We start from the raw sequence: 15,734 nt of genomic DNA, 5'->3' as shown, positions 1-15,734 counted from the left end.
ACACAAACTGCCTCGTTTCCATGGACCTTCCTCGTATCAGCCTACCTGGCCATGCATGAAAGCATTGTGGTTTTCTCAAAAGTGAAGACATGCTAGAGATCTAGAGAGAGAGCTGCAAGGGGGCATTTTCTAGGAGAAAGGGTTGTCTTATATGTGATGACTCATTTGTCCTCTACATGCATCCACACAACTCTAGGACCTCATTGGTCTCTGCCATATATTTCTGCTGCAGAACTCACAAGTTCAGCAAAATACTTTACATCCTGATGTAGATTCTGTAGTGGAGTGGCTCCATGATTGCCTTTGGGGCAGCTGTCCGTGTGGCAGGGCCAGGTAATGTGGCATGTTCTTGTCTCTTGGGTCATTTAGCTCTGAATCAAAGGAGGGTCTTGCTTTGCTTGCACTTCAGGGTTGGAAACTGAGGTGATACTAGTTCTTTTCTTAGTGTTATTGACAGCTACTGTGTTTGGCTTTTTTTTGTTGTTTATTATTACCTACAGCAGTTTCACGTGTTTTAGTCTCAGAAATGTCTTCTATCCACTGATGTGAGCTTCTTGGGTGTTGTAGGCCTCACCCTTATGGGTTCATATTCCCAGTTAAAATGCAGTACCTTTTGCACTCCCTTTTCCTGGTTATGTTTGTGAAATAAGTTTTACCAGGGAAATTAGACAGGGATACAAAAGGAAGTACTAGTATTTGCTTCTGAATAGTGTAAAATTTAATGAGAATGCCACTGATGAGGCTTATGAATGGGATGAAGCTGGCAGTTCATTTCTCTGGAGGTGAACTGCATTGCTCTGAATGCCCTGCGCTTATAGATAACATCGTAAATGAGAGTTGCCACGAGGATATTTAAAAGGAATTTAATCTGTATTATCCAAGGCAAAGAGCTGTAATCTTATGAGATAGATGTGTCAACAGTGAACAGTAGTTTACAGCACTAATTGAATTTTATTGTGTGTTGTGCACTGCAATAGGAGAAGATATCTCTGCTAATTACCCTGCCTGTGAAACAGGTGCCAATTTTAAATCTGGACTTTAAAATTTTATTTCTACTAAATTTTGCAGAAATGTTCCAGTAGTACATCACTCCAGGCACGAGGTGGATAAAATTTCATCCGTGAAATTGTGCTTGCGACTTCTGACTTTACAAACCAATCACTCTATAACCCACCAGAAAACAGGAAGATCAGTGGAGATTAGTATGAAACAAGTGAAAGTTTACACTTGCATTGAGAAACCTAACAGTATGAGACAGAAGAATATCTTTTCTTTGATGCAAACAATGTTTTTTTGAGATAGATAAAATTTGAACAAGCAACCGTTGTTGTTGAGTAAGGTGCTCTCACTTCAAAGCAAAACCAGACTTAGCTGGGAGAAAAAGGGCATGGCTCAGGGGAAGAAGGGGCCTGATCTCTGGAGTCAACAATCACAGACCGCTATCGAGTCACCTTGTGTTGAGTCCAAGGATAGGTGTAGGCAAATTTGCCACTGCGTACTTCTCCCTCCTTGAGACAGAGCTGAGCACAGCTGTTGCAGATTGCGCTTGTCTTGGTTTTCTGAGTGCCTCTGGCGAGTGCCAGCCAACTGGGGCTGATGGGTAGCATCAGCTCTGAACAGCTGCAGAAGCCAAAACAGTCTAGAGAAGATGGCTGGAGTGAAGACAGGGCTATCCAATATCATGCCTGCCTTTTGGGACAGCAGACCTCTGAAGAGAGGAGGCCCAGGGAGCAGACCAGGGCACCCGCTGCCTCCACGGAAGGCTGAGTATGGGCAGCCAGTCCCTGTCCCGGCAGCTGCCCTGGCAGCTGCAAAGCACAGAGAAAGTGGGACGGTGCTGAAGAAAGGATCAGCTGCCCAAACCAGGTAGAGAAATTAAGTAACGCAGTCATTCTATTCAATATTTTCAAATAAACTGCACCTCTCAGTTTATTATTTTCCTTCCTGGCTGAGAGGGTGCAGACGTTCAGGAAGAGAGAGAGAGAGAGAGTCTCTGTGTATGTGTATCTGTGTCTGTGTGTCTGATGCTGGGACCAGAGTCTGTTGGGACAGCCTGACCCTGAGCACTGGAGCTCCACCTTAGATGATATTCTGAGTGGGCCTCACAACAGTGCCTAATGGGAAGGACAGAGCCTGTTCCAGTGTTTGAAGGACCTAATGACTCTTCTGATAAGCATGAAAGGGAACACAGCTTTGAGTCCTTTCTCCTTCCTCCCTTTGAATTGTGTGTGGGCAAATGCTTTTTGGAGGAGAAAGGCTCTGAATGCAAGCCCTGCAGGCTTGTTTATATGCTGGGTTGGTCCCAGTTACCCCAGCTGGGTACATATGCTTAACTGGGCCCAGAAAGTCTGCACATGGTGATAAAGCAGAAGCTTTCCTTTTAAAGCTTCCTGTCATTTCCATAAACTTTAAAGGGTAGATAATCCCTTGGCCTGGAGCTGAGGCCTTGGAGAGGCTTTGGCAGGACCACCAGTGGCCTTCCTTTGCCCTCCTTGCTATCTGCTATGGTGAAGGGCTGCCCAGCCAAAGCATAGCCCAGAGCAGGGCATACAGGCACGTGGCACCTGCTCACCCTGCAGCTCTGGAGCACCAAGGGTGAGGTCAAAGCCAGCAGCCATCCTGCATGTTTAACTTGCCCACTTAAACAGTAGACAGTTTCACTTAAACCTGTAATATTATCAGAGGAAGGCAGGAATGAGAAGAGAGATCCTTTTATCCCATCCCCAGCACTATTTGGAGAGGACAGGATGCCAAAAGAGCAGAGAAATGAAAAGGGCAAAGGACTGACACAGGGGAGCAGCCCTTGCACTGGTGGCCCTGGGGGGTCTGATGCTGGCAGAGGAGTATAATGGAATATCTGCTGAAAAATTTGGGTAACAAAAGCAGATCTGTGAAGCAAGACGGGCTTGTTGGCATGGTTTGTAACAAATAAGAGACAGGTATTAATCAATCACAACTGTCCAGTTTTAGCTATTAATTTTTCAGACAATTCTGTAGGAAGAAAAAAAAAATCCCTCTTAAACCACACCTGATGTCTGAATGCCTGAGAAATACAGATGGTCAAGGGCAATTTCTTCCTGTTGTGCCCAGCTCCTGTGTTAAGTTCTCAGGAATACAAAGGCTCCTCTGCTGTCAAGCTCTCAGTGCTCTGGAGTGAACCTTTCATCAGTTTTATTCAACAGAAATAAGGGGAGATCAAAAACTCTGGGCTAGTAAGGTCAGGTTAAAGCTAGATCTCTCATCCATGACCATCAAAACACTGTTATGACCTGGAGCTGAGTCTTTTCAAGAGGAAACAGAGGAGGATCAGCAGAGCAGGCATGCCTTTCTGACTACCCTCCAAAAAGCCTTCTGGCTCACCCTATACAGCATTGCAGTGTACAGGCCCCACCTTTATTTGTGTCTTTCTGTGCTCATCTGTGGGGTCAAAGCCAAAGATTTCACAGTATTCATAATAATTTCAACTGCCCTGTGGCATCACAGTGAAGCCAGGAAATAATGTTAGGTGCAAGAGCCAACTTTCACTCCTTCATTTATTTAGATTAGCTTAAGAAAAAGTTACTTTCCAGAAGTTTGAAAATTCCTAAATAAACACTATCCATATAAACCCACAAAAAATAATAATAAAATCAAGACATTCAGTGGCCCATACAATCTTGCCTTACAGCAAAATCAGCTGTTGATTAAAAACGAGAATAAAAAATACCCACCCCACCATTCCAGAAAGCCAGAAGAAAACCAGAGAAACATTATAAGGCATCCACTGAAATAACAAAATTTAGGGAATGCTGGACCAAATAACAATAGGGAGGATAAGTTCCCAAGGCCTGGGCCTTTATGGAGGATACCCTGCCAGCAGGATCTCCAGCTTGTCCTGGTGAGGGGGTCTCCTCCCCAGGTGGAGGGCTGGTGGGCACACTGATTTTCTCTGTGCTTGCACTGGAGGTTTTAAACAGGCTAGGGCATAGGAATCCTAAACCCATAATTTCCCCTCCCAGTCTCAGTTCTGTTTCCAACAGTTTTGGTGAATATACCACGGGGCACTGTGCCAGACCGTCACTGGGGCATGTATGCACATGCACACACACATCGCATGCTGTGAGTGCAGGTCCCAGGCTGCACAGCCAAAAGCAGACCTCTCCTTGAGCTTCTCAGCAGACCCCGCTACTCTCATGAGAAGAGAGCCTTTTCCCTCTCAAGCATTTTTATGCTTTTTTGTGCTTCACAGAACCCCAGGTGATGAAGGAGGAATTAATGCAGTGTTCCTTTGTTAAACAGGGTCTGCTCTTCATCTGTTAACGTTTTTCTAGCTGAACAGTCAGAAACTTTTCATCTTCTTTGATTGCTGGCCCTGGGCGAGGGGGGTAGTGGGAGGATCAGCTCTGTCAAGTCAAGTAGACTTTTATAATTTGCTGCAGAAGTGCATTTACCATCCTAATACACAGAAGTGAATAGTTTTCCTGAGTAGATTAGCTGCCTGCCCTCTCATGCATACTGCAAGCAAGGAGAAACGTGCAGCACAGCTGGGTCTTCTTTTCGTGACTTCTAGGAGAGCAGTTTGCTTGTGACAAGGAGCAGCGGCAACTGAATGACAGCTATGAAGAAGGAGCTGCTCTGAACCATGGAGATGGAGTTGCGGGTGGTGGTGGGTGCTGTTGTGGTTGTTTCTGATTCTGAAATGGAAGGAAACCCCCAGGGTTGGTTAGAAGTCTAGAGGACCAGCTGAGCTACAGATCTACTCCAAGAGGCTGCATTTAACTCTGATTTCTCAGAAATGAGGGGTCAAACCCATGGTAGGGGGATGGGATGTCTAAATATATCTACTGACATCAATGGTGCATCATCAGTATAGGCTCAAGGCTCCTCGGTGGTAGGGGATTCTCTGGAGTACCAGAAACATTACCCGTGATGGCAAAGCCACAATTTCCACTTTCTATCTGTGTGGCAGAGCGAATAGGGGGATGAAGCCTGTGCCAATTAGCCTGTCCTCTTGTTTGTAGCTGTTTAATGTCCCTTAAAGCAAAAAGGAAGCTTGGAAAGGTTTTAAGTGCAACATTATAACCTGAAAAACCTCAAGCTAGCTCACTCTAGTGTCTTTGCCTTGTCTCCTGACTATTGGAGAGATGAGATACTCGTCAGCTGGAGGTACGCTGACTTGATCTCTCCCCTCCCCTGAAACACCAGAGCACAAATTAAGCTCTTGCTTGGTGTATCAGCTGCCCAAATGAAGCTTATTTACCTTTGTTCAGAGTCACAGTCTGGAACTTGGCAGATTTATCAGTGAAGATGATATATGCCCTGTGGAAGGAGGAAAGAGAGTGACAGGGTGGCAATTTACTGTGACCATCTGCTCCTTATAATTAGAATCACTATTGTCATGAACTGTTGTATTCTTCTTTCCCGAAGAGACGGCCAATCAGGCTAACGGCAGTGGTTTCCTTTGACAAATATTTCCCACTGATGCAACTCCATTAGTGTTAATGGAAACAAGAGGGGTGTTCAATCCATTCATTTCCATAGAACTAATCCACATCCCTACTAATGCGAGCAAGTCTTTAAACTCTGAGACCATCTGTGGGCTGACCTCTAGATATGGCTTTGCAGAAAATGTTTCTGTGTTTTTTTCAAAAGAAAATCTGGAGAAAACTCAAGAGGTTTTTTTCAACCCCTGCTCTAGAGGTGGGCTCTTGATTCTGGATGTTGCCAAGAGCTTATTACATAGACCGTCCCAGCTGTCCCAACTGAATACTTAAAGGTGGAGTATAGTCTTACCTGATTTCCACGAAAGATATGTTACTGTCTGGAGATGTCCAGTTTGCTGCTTTCTGAGTGGCATTTAATACTGCTGTGTCAATAGAACTGCAGTTGCCCCTGTCTACCACCTTCCATTCTCCCGTGGAGACATTTTGTGGGAGTAAGGCTTGCAGTAAATACGCAGTCACAGTCTTGCTGTCAGTGAGGTTTCTGTTGTCACTTACTGTAACTGGAAACAGAGCAAGTTAGGCAAAGTAAGTTGTTTGTTCTCTAAGACAGCCATCTCCAGAGTCCATCCCTTCAGGGTTTTCAACCAAGGAAGTATTTGCTTGCACAGTGCTCTCTATGTGACAGGCGTGCAGCAGAACCCTGCAAAGAGAACGTGATGTACTGTAGTCCTCCCCTAACCACAGGAAGAAGAGTCCCCTTATCTGCCCCTTCCCCAGTTAAGTAATAGACGAGGAGTCACCAGATTCAGCCCCTGCTATTATGGGTACCATATCTGTAAGCCAAACCAGAGCTCCTTGTGAGTAAATCTCTTCTGGATCCCGTGCAAATGGCAAGGGTGGAAAAGCTAGAGGGGACAAGCTTTTGGGCAGTCAGTTCCTGCTTCAGCCCATAGCTGAGTGTGCCAGACCCCACCCTTTCTTCACCATGTCTTTGCTCCAAGTTGGTGTTTCACAGCCATGACTAGTCTGCACAGTGTTGCTGTGTGTCGTGCTTTTGTTGCAAGCAAAAGTTGGACAATAAGCAAATGAAGCAAGAGGATCTGCTTTCCAGGAACAAGTGACTCCCTAGCTGTCCCTCACAGCCCAGTTTGCTGTGTGTGCTGTAGTGCCATGGCCCTCTTGACCCTCAGCACCCTTCAGGTCAGGACTGTTTCAAATGAAAGCTGCCAAGATCGTCAGAAGCTACAGGAGCTGATGTGAGACAGTAGCTAGCATCAAGCTTGAATTCTGTGCTCAAAAAATGAAATAACACCAGTGAACAAAACACCCCTCTATTAAAAAAAACAACCAACTGCTCCCAGTGCGTGCTCCTTGGGTGAGATCTGAAGGAATCTGTGCCAATTTACACCAGGAGACTACCCCCCCTCACCCCTTGCAGGAAGGGATCAGGATGTCTCTCCTCCACTGTTTTCTTCGCATTTAGGTTTTGCTGAACCTCAAGGCAAAGGGAGATTTGTTGTCAGGTCTGGGAAATAGGGTCAGGCTGCCATTTACTCTGCAGCTCTGTTCTTTGTAGTGTTAAAAGCCATATTCTATGATTGATGCTGATTATCTGTCAGCATTGAAGTAACCTCTTTACCTTTGTGTTTGCAGCCATTACCACTAAGAAGGGCAAATTCTCAGGAAGAAGGAAAAGGAACAAAACCACTGAACAACATCCCCCCAAATTCAGTGTTTTCAAGAGCATTCAAGTCCTGCTATGCACATTTAGGCAAAAAGATTAAGGGAGAGAAAAGCACCTGAAGGAAGGAAAGAGAATTTTGGACAGACCCTGTAGACATGAACATGAAATATGAACAAAGAGCTAACAACTAGTGCCATTTACCTATCTCCTGCCTGAAATAAAAAATAAAAATAAAGAGTGCTAGACCTCACGCATTTTAAACGCCTCTAAGAACACCACAAGACTCGAGAAATCAGCTGCGTTAGGGGTTGAGGAGACGGATTTCTGTGCAGTGTGAAAACTCTTGATATCTAGAGAGATGGCTTACCTAGGTAGGTTGTGTTTGCCTTGTATGCCTCAGGTGTCACGATTACAGTGAAATTGCTTGCAGCTGCATTCAGGAGCGAATTACATATTTCTATCTGTGTATATGCTGGGATGATTAGTGTCCCAACGAAGAGGAGCTGCACCAAGAAGAGGAAAGTTGCCATGATCCACTTCGATGTCTCTGCTTCATGGACTTGTACCTGGGAACTCAGAAAGCCTCACACTTTCCAGCTGTTTATACTCCATTTTTGATGATGTAAATGCAAATATTCCCTCCTCCCCACCCAGCTCACATGTACACACCCCTGGTGGGAGGTTTCACTCATGCTTTTAGAGGTTACTTCTCTTTCCTCCTTCTACCTCCTTAGCCTCTGAGTGAACTGATTAAAATAAAGGGGTGACCAGCTGAGAGGGATTAAAATGGACAGTGTGCATGTCACTCAGGAACCCATGGCCTGGAAATCAAGTCTCTGCATGCCTACATCCCTTTAGCTGCCTTTGCATGGTGAACACTGTTATGTGCTTGCATGCTCATAGTCCCTATAAGCTCTTGCAGAAGCCCACATTCTGGAAATGTGGAGGAGCATCTGCAGTCCTGTTTCCAGCCCTGGTCCGGGCTTTTCTTAAAGGCCAAGCAATTCCAGAAAGGAATTCCCTGCTGGAAAACCCAGCAGGGGTATATCCTTGTAGAGACGTTCAAATACAGCCTTACTCCTGCCTGAAGAAAGCTGGGTAGCGAAGGGCCAAGAGCCTGTGAAAGGATGGTCTCTGTGACTCTGGACCATAACCCCTTTTCACAGCACTTCACTGATGAAAACAGCTTGTTAGGGGGCAGATTGCTTATGTGATTCTTCTTGAGTGGTACCATGACAAGTCATTTTGGCTGTACCCCTCAAATAATACATGAATAAAAGATCAAGTTTCTCTTTTCTCTCCTTCCTCTTGCCTGGATTTCCCCATTCTCCCCTGTGGTTTTCCAAAGCCGATTTTGCGAGTGCTTTTTGAGCCATTGGGGCGGTGCTGATGTGGGGTGAGTTATATCAGCACTGGTGAGAGAGGGAGTGCTGCCCCATTTCTGCAAGCAGGAAGGGTTTGTCCCGCATGCCTTCCGCCTTGTTGGGAAAGGAGCAGCGGGTACAGTACAGAGCGAAACTCAGAGTGTGTGACACCCAGTCATCAGAGATGGTGATGATCCTGAATCAGTTCCTCTGAAATGGAGATCACTCCAGAACCTGTTCCCAGCATGAATTCCACTGAGGGCAGTTATTTCCAGCAGTCAAAAGGAGCAATATGCTGAATGCATATGTACTCCAGATGAGCTGGATCCTCAAAAAGGGGAAGGGTATGCCTTATATCTGCCTTACACTTGCAGACTTATCATTGGCAGCCCACAGGAAGCTCCTGGAGGATTTTTGATCCCCTTATGCTGTAGTTTTGTCAAGTCTACCTCCTCTGCTTTGTCCCAGGCTCTGCTGAGTCACCCATTGTGGCTGAGTGAGTGCGAGGTCTGGATTTCCCTCCCTGTGCTCATCTGCCCTTTTTCCAGCCCCAAAGCACCTCAGCCAGGCAGGCCTCACAAGTGGCCTACGAGTTTAGAAAGAAGCTGTTGTGTTAAATGTTTCAAATAAAAGTTGAACAGAAGTGGGAGAAAAAGAATAAGTGCGAGAAAAAGAATAGGTGAGTTCAGGACAAGCAGAGTAAAAGGAGAATGGCAGGAAAGAGGCCGAAGAGAGGATGTGTTGGAAGAGCTGATACGTGTTCAGTGATGCTAACCTTGAGGTAAACTTGACTCTAATGCAGAGAGTGTCAAGAAAATGCGAAACTGAGCTTTTCTGGCTTGTTAAGTTCACAGAACCAAATACTCTTGCAGGGCCTCATTTCCTTGTGGTTTTCTTCCTTGCCTTCTGCCCTACTGGAGCTTTTCCGGGCAGTGTCTGTGGCTCCATCGATGCCCAGTGTCAGTGGGAAGCACAGTGCCGAGTTCAAAAACACTCTGCATGTTCCCCACCTCAATGCAGAAAAGCAGGAGTGCTCCAAAGGGACTGTAGGGCTGCAAGTCCCCTGGAAATAGGAACTGTTCTCCCCAGCTTGTTGCATAAACTTTTCTGCAAGCACCTTAAGGAACACGGAGAGTAAGTTAGCAAAATAAGAGCAAATGGAATGGGGAAAAAGCAAATAAAAATGGAAGCAGAGGATTTTGCAAGCACAACTTCACTTCTGACTCTACTTGCCCTTGGCAGTTTCATCTGAAGTCTCCTTGCAAAAGCTCTGTGCCATCTTTCAGTCCGTGAGGATGACTCAATATCACGTCACTGGAACAAACAGTTGAAAATATGTGTTTGCCTATCAGAGATAATTAATTTTGGAAAAAAAAGGCAGGATGCGATCATGTCACATATATAACAAGGAAGACTCTGCTACAAAAACTTTTCCAGGGAAAAAGAGATCTTTGTAAATGAGGATGAAAGTGACAATGTTTATTACATGATACACTCTCAATACTGCTTTTGAGTTTTGTTCCTCGGTGGTTCTTGAAGAGGTTGAACTTGCTATGGGATAGTGGGACCTGAGGCCTGCCTTCGGGAGGGAATATAGCCAGAAAGCTCTGTCAGGAGGAGAACGCTGGGAAGCAGTAAGATTCATATTTTTAGCCCAGAAGATGACTTCATAGTCATTAATTTAGCCAGCAACAAGCCCGTGTAATGAAGCAAATCAAATGGGTGTGTCTCTGGCACTGCAGTTGCAGCAAGCAAAACCATTTGGGTCAAGCAGAGGCTAAGCTATAGGGCCAGGACAGGGTGCTGAAGAAAGAAAGGAACAGAGGCAGCAAACACAGAGAGTCCTGTATATCACCTGTCCTAATGCTCGATGGGACAGTGTAGTCTGTGCCGTAGTTACCCTGTAGAACAGGGCAGCACAGCCTTGGCCCCAGCACAGCACTCCCTCCCGGGCATCCTCTCCACCTGGCTGCTGGCCCTGCATGGCAGAAGGGGACTCTGCCCAGCTCGGGGCAAGGAGACATATGTTTGCTCTGAGGTCCTCTACATGGGTTTATCAGACTATTTGCTCTGGGCAAAGGAATCAAGGCAGTTGAGATTTACTGGCCTGTTTTGCAAACAGTGTGTACTGTAAATGTAGGATGTTTTTTACTGCTTAGACTGCCGAGATGGCTTTTGTGCTGCGCGTGGTGGGGTGACTTACCACTGCTGGGATGGACTCTGCACCTCTGGTCTGTCCAGGAGCTTTGGAGCCACCAGTGTTGCAGCAGTTCTCTGCAGCTTCCAGGAAGCAGATGGGGGCCCCTGCCACACACCATCTCCTGCCTCCATACAGGAGAAGAGAGAAAAGCAGGGACGGGGGGAGTAGGGCAGGCAGAGTCTGGTGGCTTGCTGGAGTTGCAGATTGGATGAGGAATGCACTTTGCATCAGGAGCTGGGAGGCTGTCCCAGGTTTGCTGCAGGGAAACACCTCAGTCCTGGTCCTCTGCCAGCTAGGCTCTCAGGGTGTCCCTGGCATGGGATTTCCCACAGATAAACAGCAGAAGGAACCTTCAGTTTTAAAACACTTTATCCTAGTCTGTTAGCGCTGAAGGAAGGGGCTTTATCCAGGCTTGAATAAGAAAAGGTGGATTGTTCTCTGCATTTGCCTCTGAGGGATAATGTCCTAAAAGCCTCCTTGTTATCTACATGAGAAGGGCTGTCAGCTGCAGAGAGAGGGAGCGCAGGTTTGCTCTGGCAGTTTGCGAGGGAGAAATCTGGTTTGAAGGACAAACAAAAGGGCACTTCCCTAAAGTGAGCAGTTTAACAAGGGAATTTTTCTGCTTGGCCTCCATTGCTTCTTTGTACTTCCTCATGTAAACTTCTAACCCGTTGTCCTCTCCTCCAGCGGGTTTTACAGATACAGCTTGCCATCATGTTGGCCTTCTGCCAGCCTGGCCACCTCCTCAGCCAGCTCCCCCTGCTCCTGCCCTGAACCCACAAGGTGCTTCCTTTGAGAGGCTGGGAGGCGATGCAGGGTGGGATTGCAGGGTGGGGAGGCAGGGAAAGGTAGGGAGACCTTAGTATGTCTTGACCTGTGAGGCAAAACATGCGTGAAGTTAACATCCCATGGTGCTGGAAGGCAGGGCCTGTTGCTGAAGGGTATGTGTAGCACTTGAGTAAATGGAGCTTGGTCATTCTGGAGCAATAGGCTTGTCACATCCTTATGCAAATGGGCACTTGTTTGGCTCAGGCAAACCTGCAGAAAGGTGAGGCATCCCAGGTGCAGGAGCTCTCCTGGCAGGTATGCAGAGGTCACTGCAAATCTCTTGTTTTGCACTGTGGACAGCCCAAGAAGTCTGGTCCCCAAAAGATCCTTGATCACAAAAGATGGGAGAAATAGCAGCCAGGATTTTGCTCTCTCTGGGACTTGAAGTAACCAGGTTTACTTGCTTCCTCTACATCCTCTCTCCCCAAAATGAAGACGAGGTCTCTGCTGTCGCCTGCAACATCCCCTGGACCATAGTCGTTTCTGTCCTCTTTTTACATCTGCTGAGCCTTTCTGGAAAGAAAGCCGTGTTGGCTGTCCTGGTGGCACTACTGCAGTCCTTTCTGTTTCAGCGTTTGGATGGTTTAGTGGGGTTTCCACTACAGTCCTTTCTGTCCCCAAACATGTCCATGGGAAAGGGAAAGAAATCTGTCCAGAGCAGTGCAGATGTTTCAGTGCTGTCTCTAGCAGGTCTCTGGTGTGAGGACAGGCATCAGCTCTGGGGTGCAAGTACTTATGACACCTTCTTGGGTGTCATAAAAAAACTTGTGCAAACTCTGCTTCTTGGGGAGCGGAGTTTGCCTAGGTGGGGTCTGAGCCCTGTGCATCCAAACAGAGCATAGCAGGAGCTCAGCTGGCACCCTGTCACTGTGCCACGTGGTTTATTTGCCCTTGGATGGAAGCGTGTTTGTACAGAAGCGTTATCACGCAATGCAGAGGGTACAGCCCTGTTCGCAGGGCTGATGGCTTCTGCCTCAGTGCCACAGGCACACGCAGCTTTCAGAGGCTCCTGCGCTACAAAGCGGCTGCAAGGGAAGGCAGGTAGCCCCAGGGGTAGGGATTTGGGGCAGGAGGGAGCCATAGCCCTTGGGAAAAGCAGCTAATGGGAAGAGGGTGCCAGATGGAGACAGGCTGCCCAGGAGATGGCAGCAGCTTTCCACCAGCTATTGCCGGGGTTGCTGTCCTGGTTCTGGTGTGTTGCTGGCACAGTGCCAAGAAGAGGAGCAGGTAAAAACCTGCCTTCCCCCTGCCTGCCCTACTGCAGAGAGACTCAGCCAGCACCCCAGCTAGGCCCAGCACACCTGGGAATGTGGGCCACACTGTCCTGTGGGGAATCAGGTGGATGCTGTCCTTAGAAACTCTCTTCCTTTCCTTGGTGGCTGTGTGGGAGCCCTCGCAATTTGTTAAGTCAAATGCTAACCTCAGCAAGCAGTCTCTGATGCATCTCAGTGAGAGAAGGTGTGGGGAAACCCTGCCAGTCCCCAGGTTTCTCCACACGCACTGGCTACTCCCTCTCTGTCCCGTGGCTGGGGGAGTTGGGGTGCTGGCAGGGACTGGGGAGCAGGGCAAGCCGCAGGGAACCTGGGTGCCAGGTTGCACCATGGCTCTGATCCAGCCCCACTGCCTCCGGCCTCCTGGAAAGCCATTTTCACCTGTGGCCTGAGTTACGTTTTACATACACCCTGTCACACAGTGGCAGGACCAGGCAGCATCAGGCTGGAGGAGGCAGGGATTCTGACAAGCCCAGCCATGACTACACACAAAAAACCCTCTGGAGGAGCAAAGGAGAAAGAGAAGGTGTCTCTTCAGCCAGCTCTGCTTCTCGTGCACTCTTCTCCTCATGTGGGCAATCCACAGCCCTCATATCATTCATATCCACATTTCCAACAATGGCCAAATGCCTGGGGTGCTGAGCGGGGTGCAGGGTGTAGTTGGGAAGGGGGATTTCTATTTTGTATTCGCTGCAGACTCTGAAGGGTGCTGTAGTTGGGTGAAGGGCTGAAAGGGTTAAGAGGACTGAGGTGGAACTTCACAGGTGTGTGTGGGGGGGTGTGTGCGCGTGTGTGCCGCTGAGAGTATAAGTGGGGCTGGGGCAGAGCTGGGCTGTTCCTACTCCTGTGGCAGTGGGAGAGCTAGAAGTAATGTTTTCTGTGCTGTCATGGTGAAGGTATGAGGAGAATCTGGCCTGAAGGAAGAGGGAGAGGATGTGTCTGGTCTGGGGACTGTAGTCTTGGGCTGAAATTTGCCTGGATTGCTCCCCCACTCCTGCCATGACCAGCTTTGCCTTTAATGGCTGGGGAGAAGAGTATCTCTGCTAGTCACTGTGGTCCCTTCCTGCCTCCCAGGTGTGCATCCTGAAGTTTATTAACTTCTCTGATGCTCAAACCTCAGGTAGAGGGAACAAAGAAGGTTATGCACGGGGAGGCAGGATGCTGTGGGAAGCCGTGTTCTCCTGGCGTGTTTCTGTTGAAAGAGGCTATTTCTGCAGGTGGTAAGGAAGTGTCAGAATGTGCTGGAGTGTTGTGGAGGTGTTGGCTCTGCCTGGGGGGCTGCTTTGAGTCTCGGACTTAGCAGCGCGGTTGCGCTGATGAAAGCCATCAACTAGACAGCAGTGACCTCTCGTGAGAGCTGTGAGGATTGCAAACAGCTTCCTAGGCTTGCCCTTTCCAGCCTGGAGGATGGCGGCTGAATGGGGAGTCTTCCTCCGGTGTCTGGTGCTCCCTGGCTGCCGGCTGGCCACGGCGTAGCCAGGCTGGAGAGCGGGCTGCAGCCTGTGCCCGGCTGCTGGCCGGGGAGATGGGGCGGACCGCAGGAGTCCGGCAGCGGCGGCGGCTGGACCCGAGGAAGCTCTGCTGCAGAGAGCATTGCTCAACCTTGTGTTTTTGGCATAAAACACGTGCCGAGGCCCTGATTCTCTCCTTCATAGGGGGGAAAGTTAAATAGCTCCAGTACAAACCTGGAGCTCTTGTGAAACTATATTTATTTACCACTGTTGCCTCCTATCCTGTTACATGTTCGTCCTTCTAAACTTTATCAACAGGAAGGTGACTTACACCGAGACTGGAAGGGAGAGAGGATGTGTCCAATCAGTGGTACATGATTAATCATAACTTTTTAATGGTATTTGTGGATTTCCTATTTAATCAGTAATTAATGTGCCTGACAATTAATTCTACAGGACTCTTGGTGCCCTGAATGCTGCAAGTGGATTCTGAGCAGACCTTTCTTACTTTTGGGAAATTCTGAGGAGTAATGAAATTGCTGCAATGAATTGTAAAAGATACCGATTTCTTTCCTGGCTCCCTCTGACAAGTGTGAATCCTTATTTTTTTAAATCATGACATGTGTGTTTTACTTTTTGGTAGGCAAGCTGTAAAGGGCCAGGCACTGCAAAGGAAGGAAGGGAAAGAGAAAGCTCTTGCATTAAGAAAAGCTGCTATTAGTGGATTTTGTCTGGCATCTCTCAGCCATGACACTCCCACATTCTTGAGGTGTTTCAGGAGATCTTTCTGCTGTTCTCCCACCCTAAGCCCCTGTAAGTAATGCAATGTGTGTCCTGTGGTTGGCTGCATGAGGTTGGCCACCTGGGCCATGCTCTGACCTTGCAAGTGCTGAGGTTGGTGTGTTCCTGGATAGTGACTAATGAGCAATCTGATCTGCAGTTTTAGCTGCTAGGAGCCTTTAGTAACACTTAAGTAGGTTAACAGACGATGAGGAAAGGGCTTGTGATAGAGCGAGCTGTGTAATGTCTACTGGGAAGTGCACATGTGCAAAAAAGCACACTGCAGAACTTGGCTGTTTTAATTATGCTTTGATAAAATGCTTCCCTCTGCCTTAGAGCACCTTGACCTGAGTCATTTATGTTTGTGGCTGGCAACTTTGCACTGGTTGGAGAGAGGAGAAAATAGTGGAGGAAAAAATAGTAAAAATGCTTCACATGGGTTGGAGATTCAGCACTGTCTTGGCTTACTGCTGGCTTCAAACACAGCAGCAGAACCTCTTGTGTTTAGCCCCAAAGGAGTCCTTAATTAGTGGAGAAGCTGCAAAGCTCTGAACATGTTTGGGAATGCTTTAGTGCAGTGGCCTCCTGAGGTTCATTAAACACATGAATTCAAAGCAGTCAAATAGCTAGGATCTTCAAAGTGACAAGGACCTCAGTCTCAGAGAAGGCAGCACAGCTGTAAAAGCAAGCTGCCATTGCAAGTAAAATGTCTTCTAAAATGGGTGGAATAAAG

This window comes from Phaethon aethereus, assembly GCF_964289735.1.
Source record: "Phaethon aethereus genome assembly, chromosome: 23".
NCBI lineage: Eukaryota > Metazoa > Chordata > Aves > Phaethontiformes > Phaethontidae > Phaethon > Phaethon aethereus.
Note: the sequence above shows the minus strand (reverse complement) of the source record.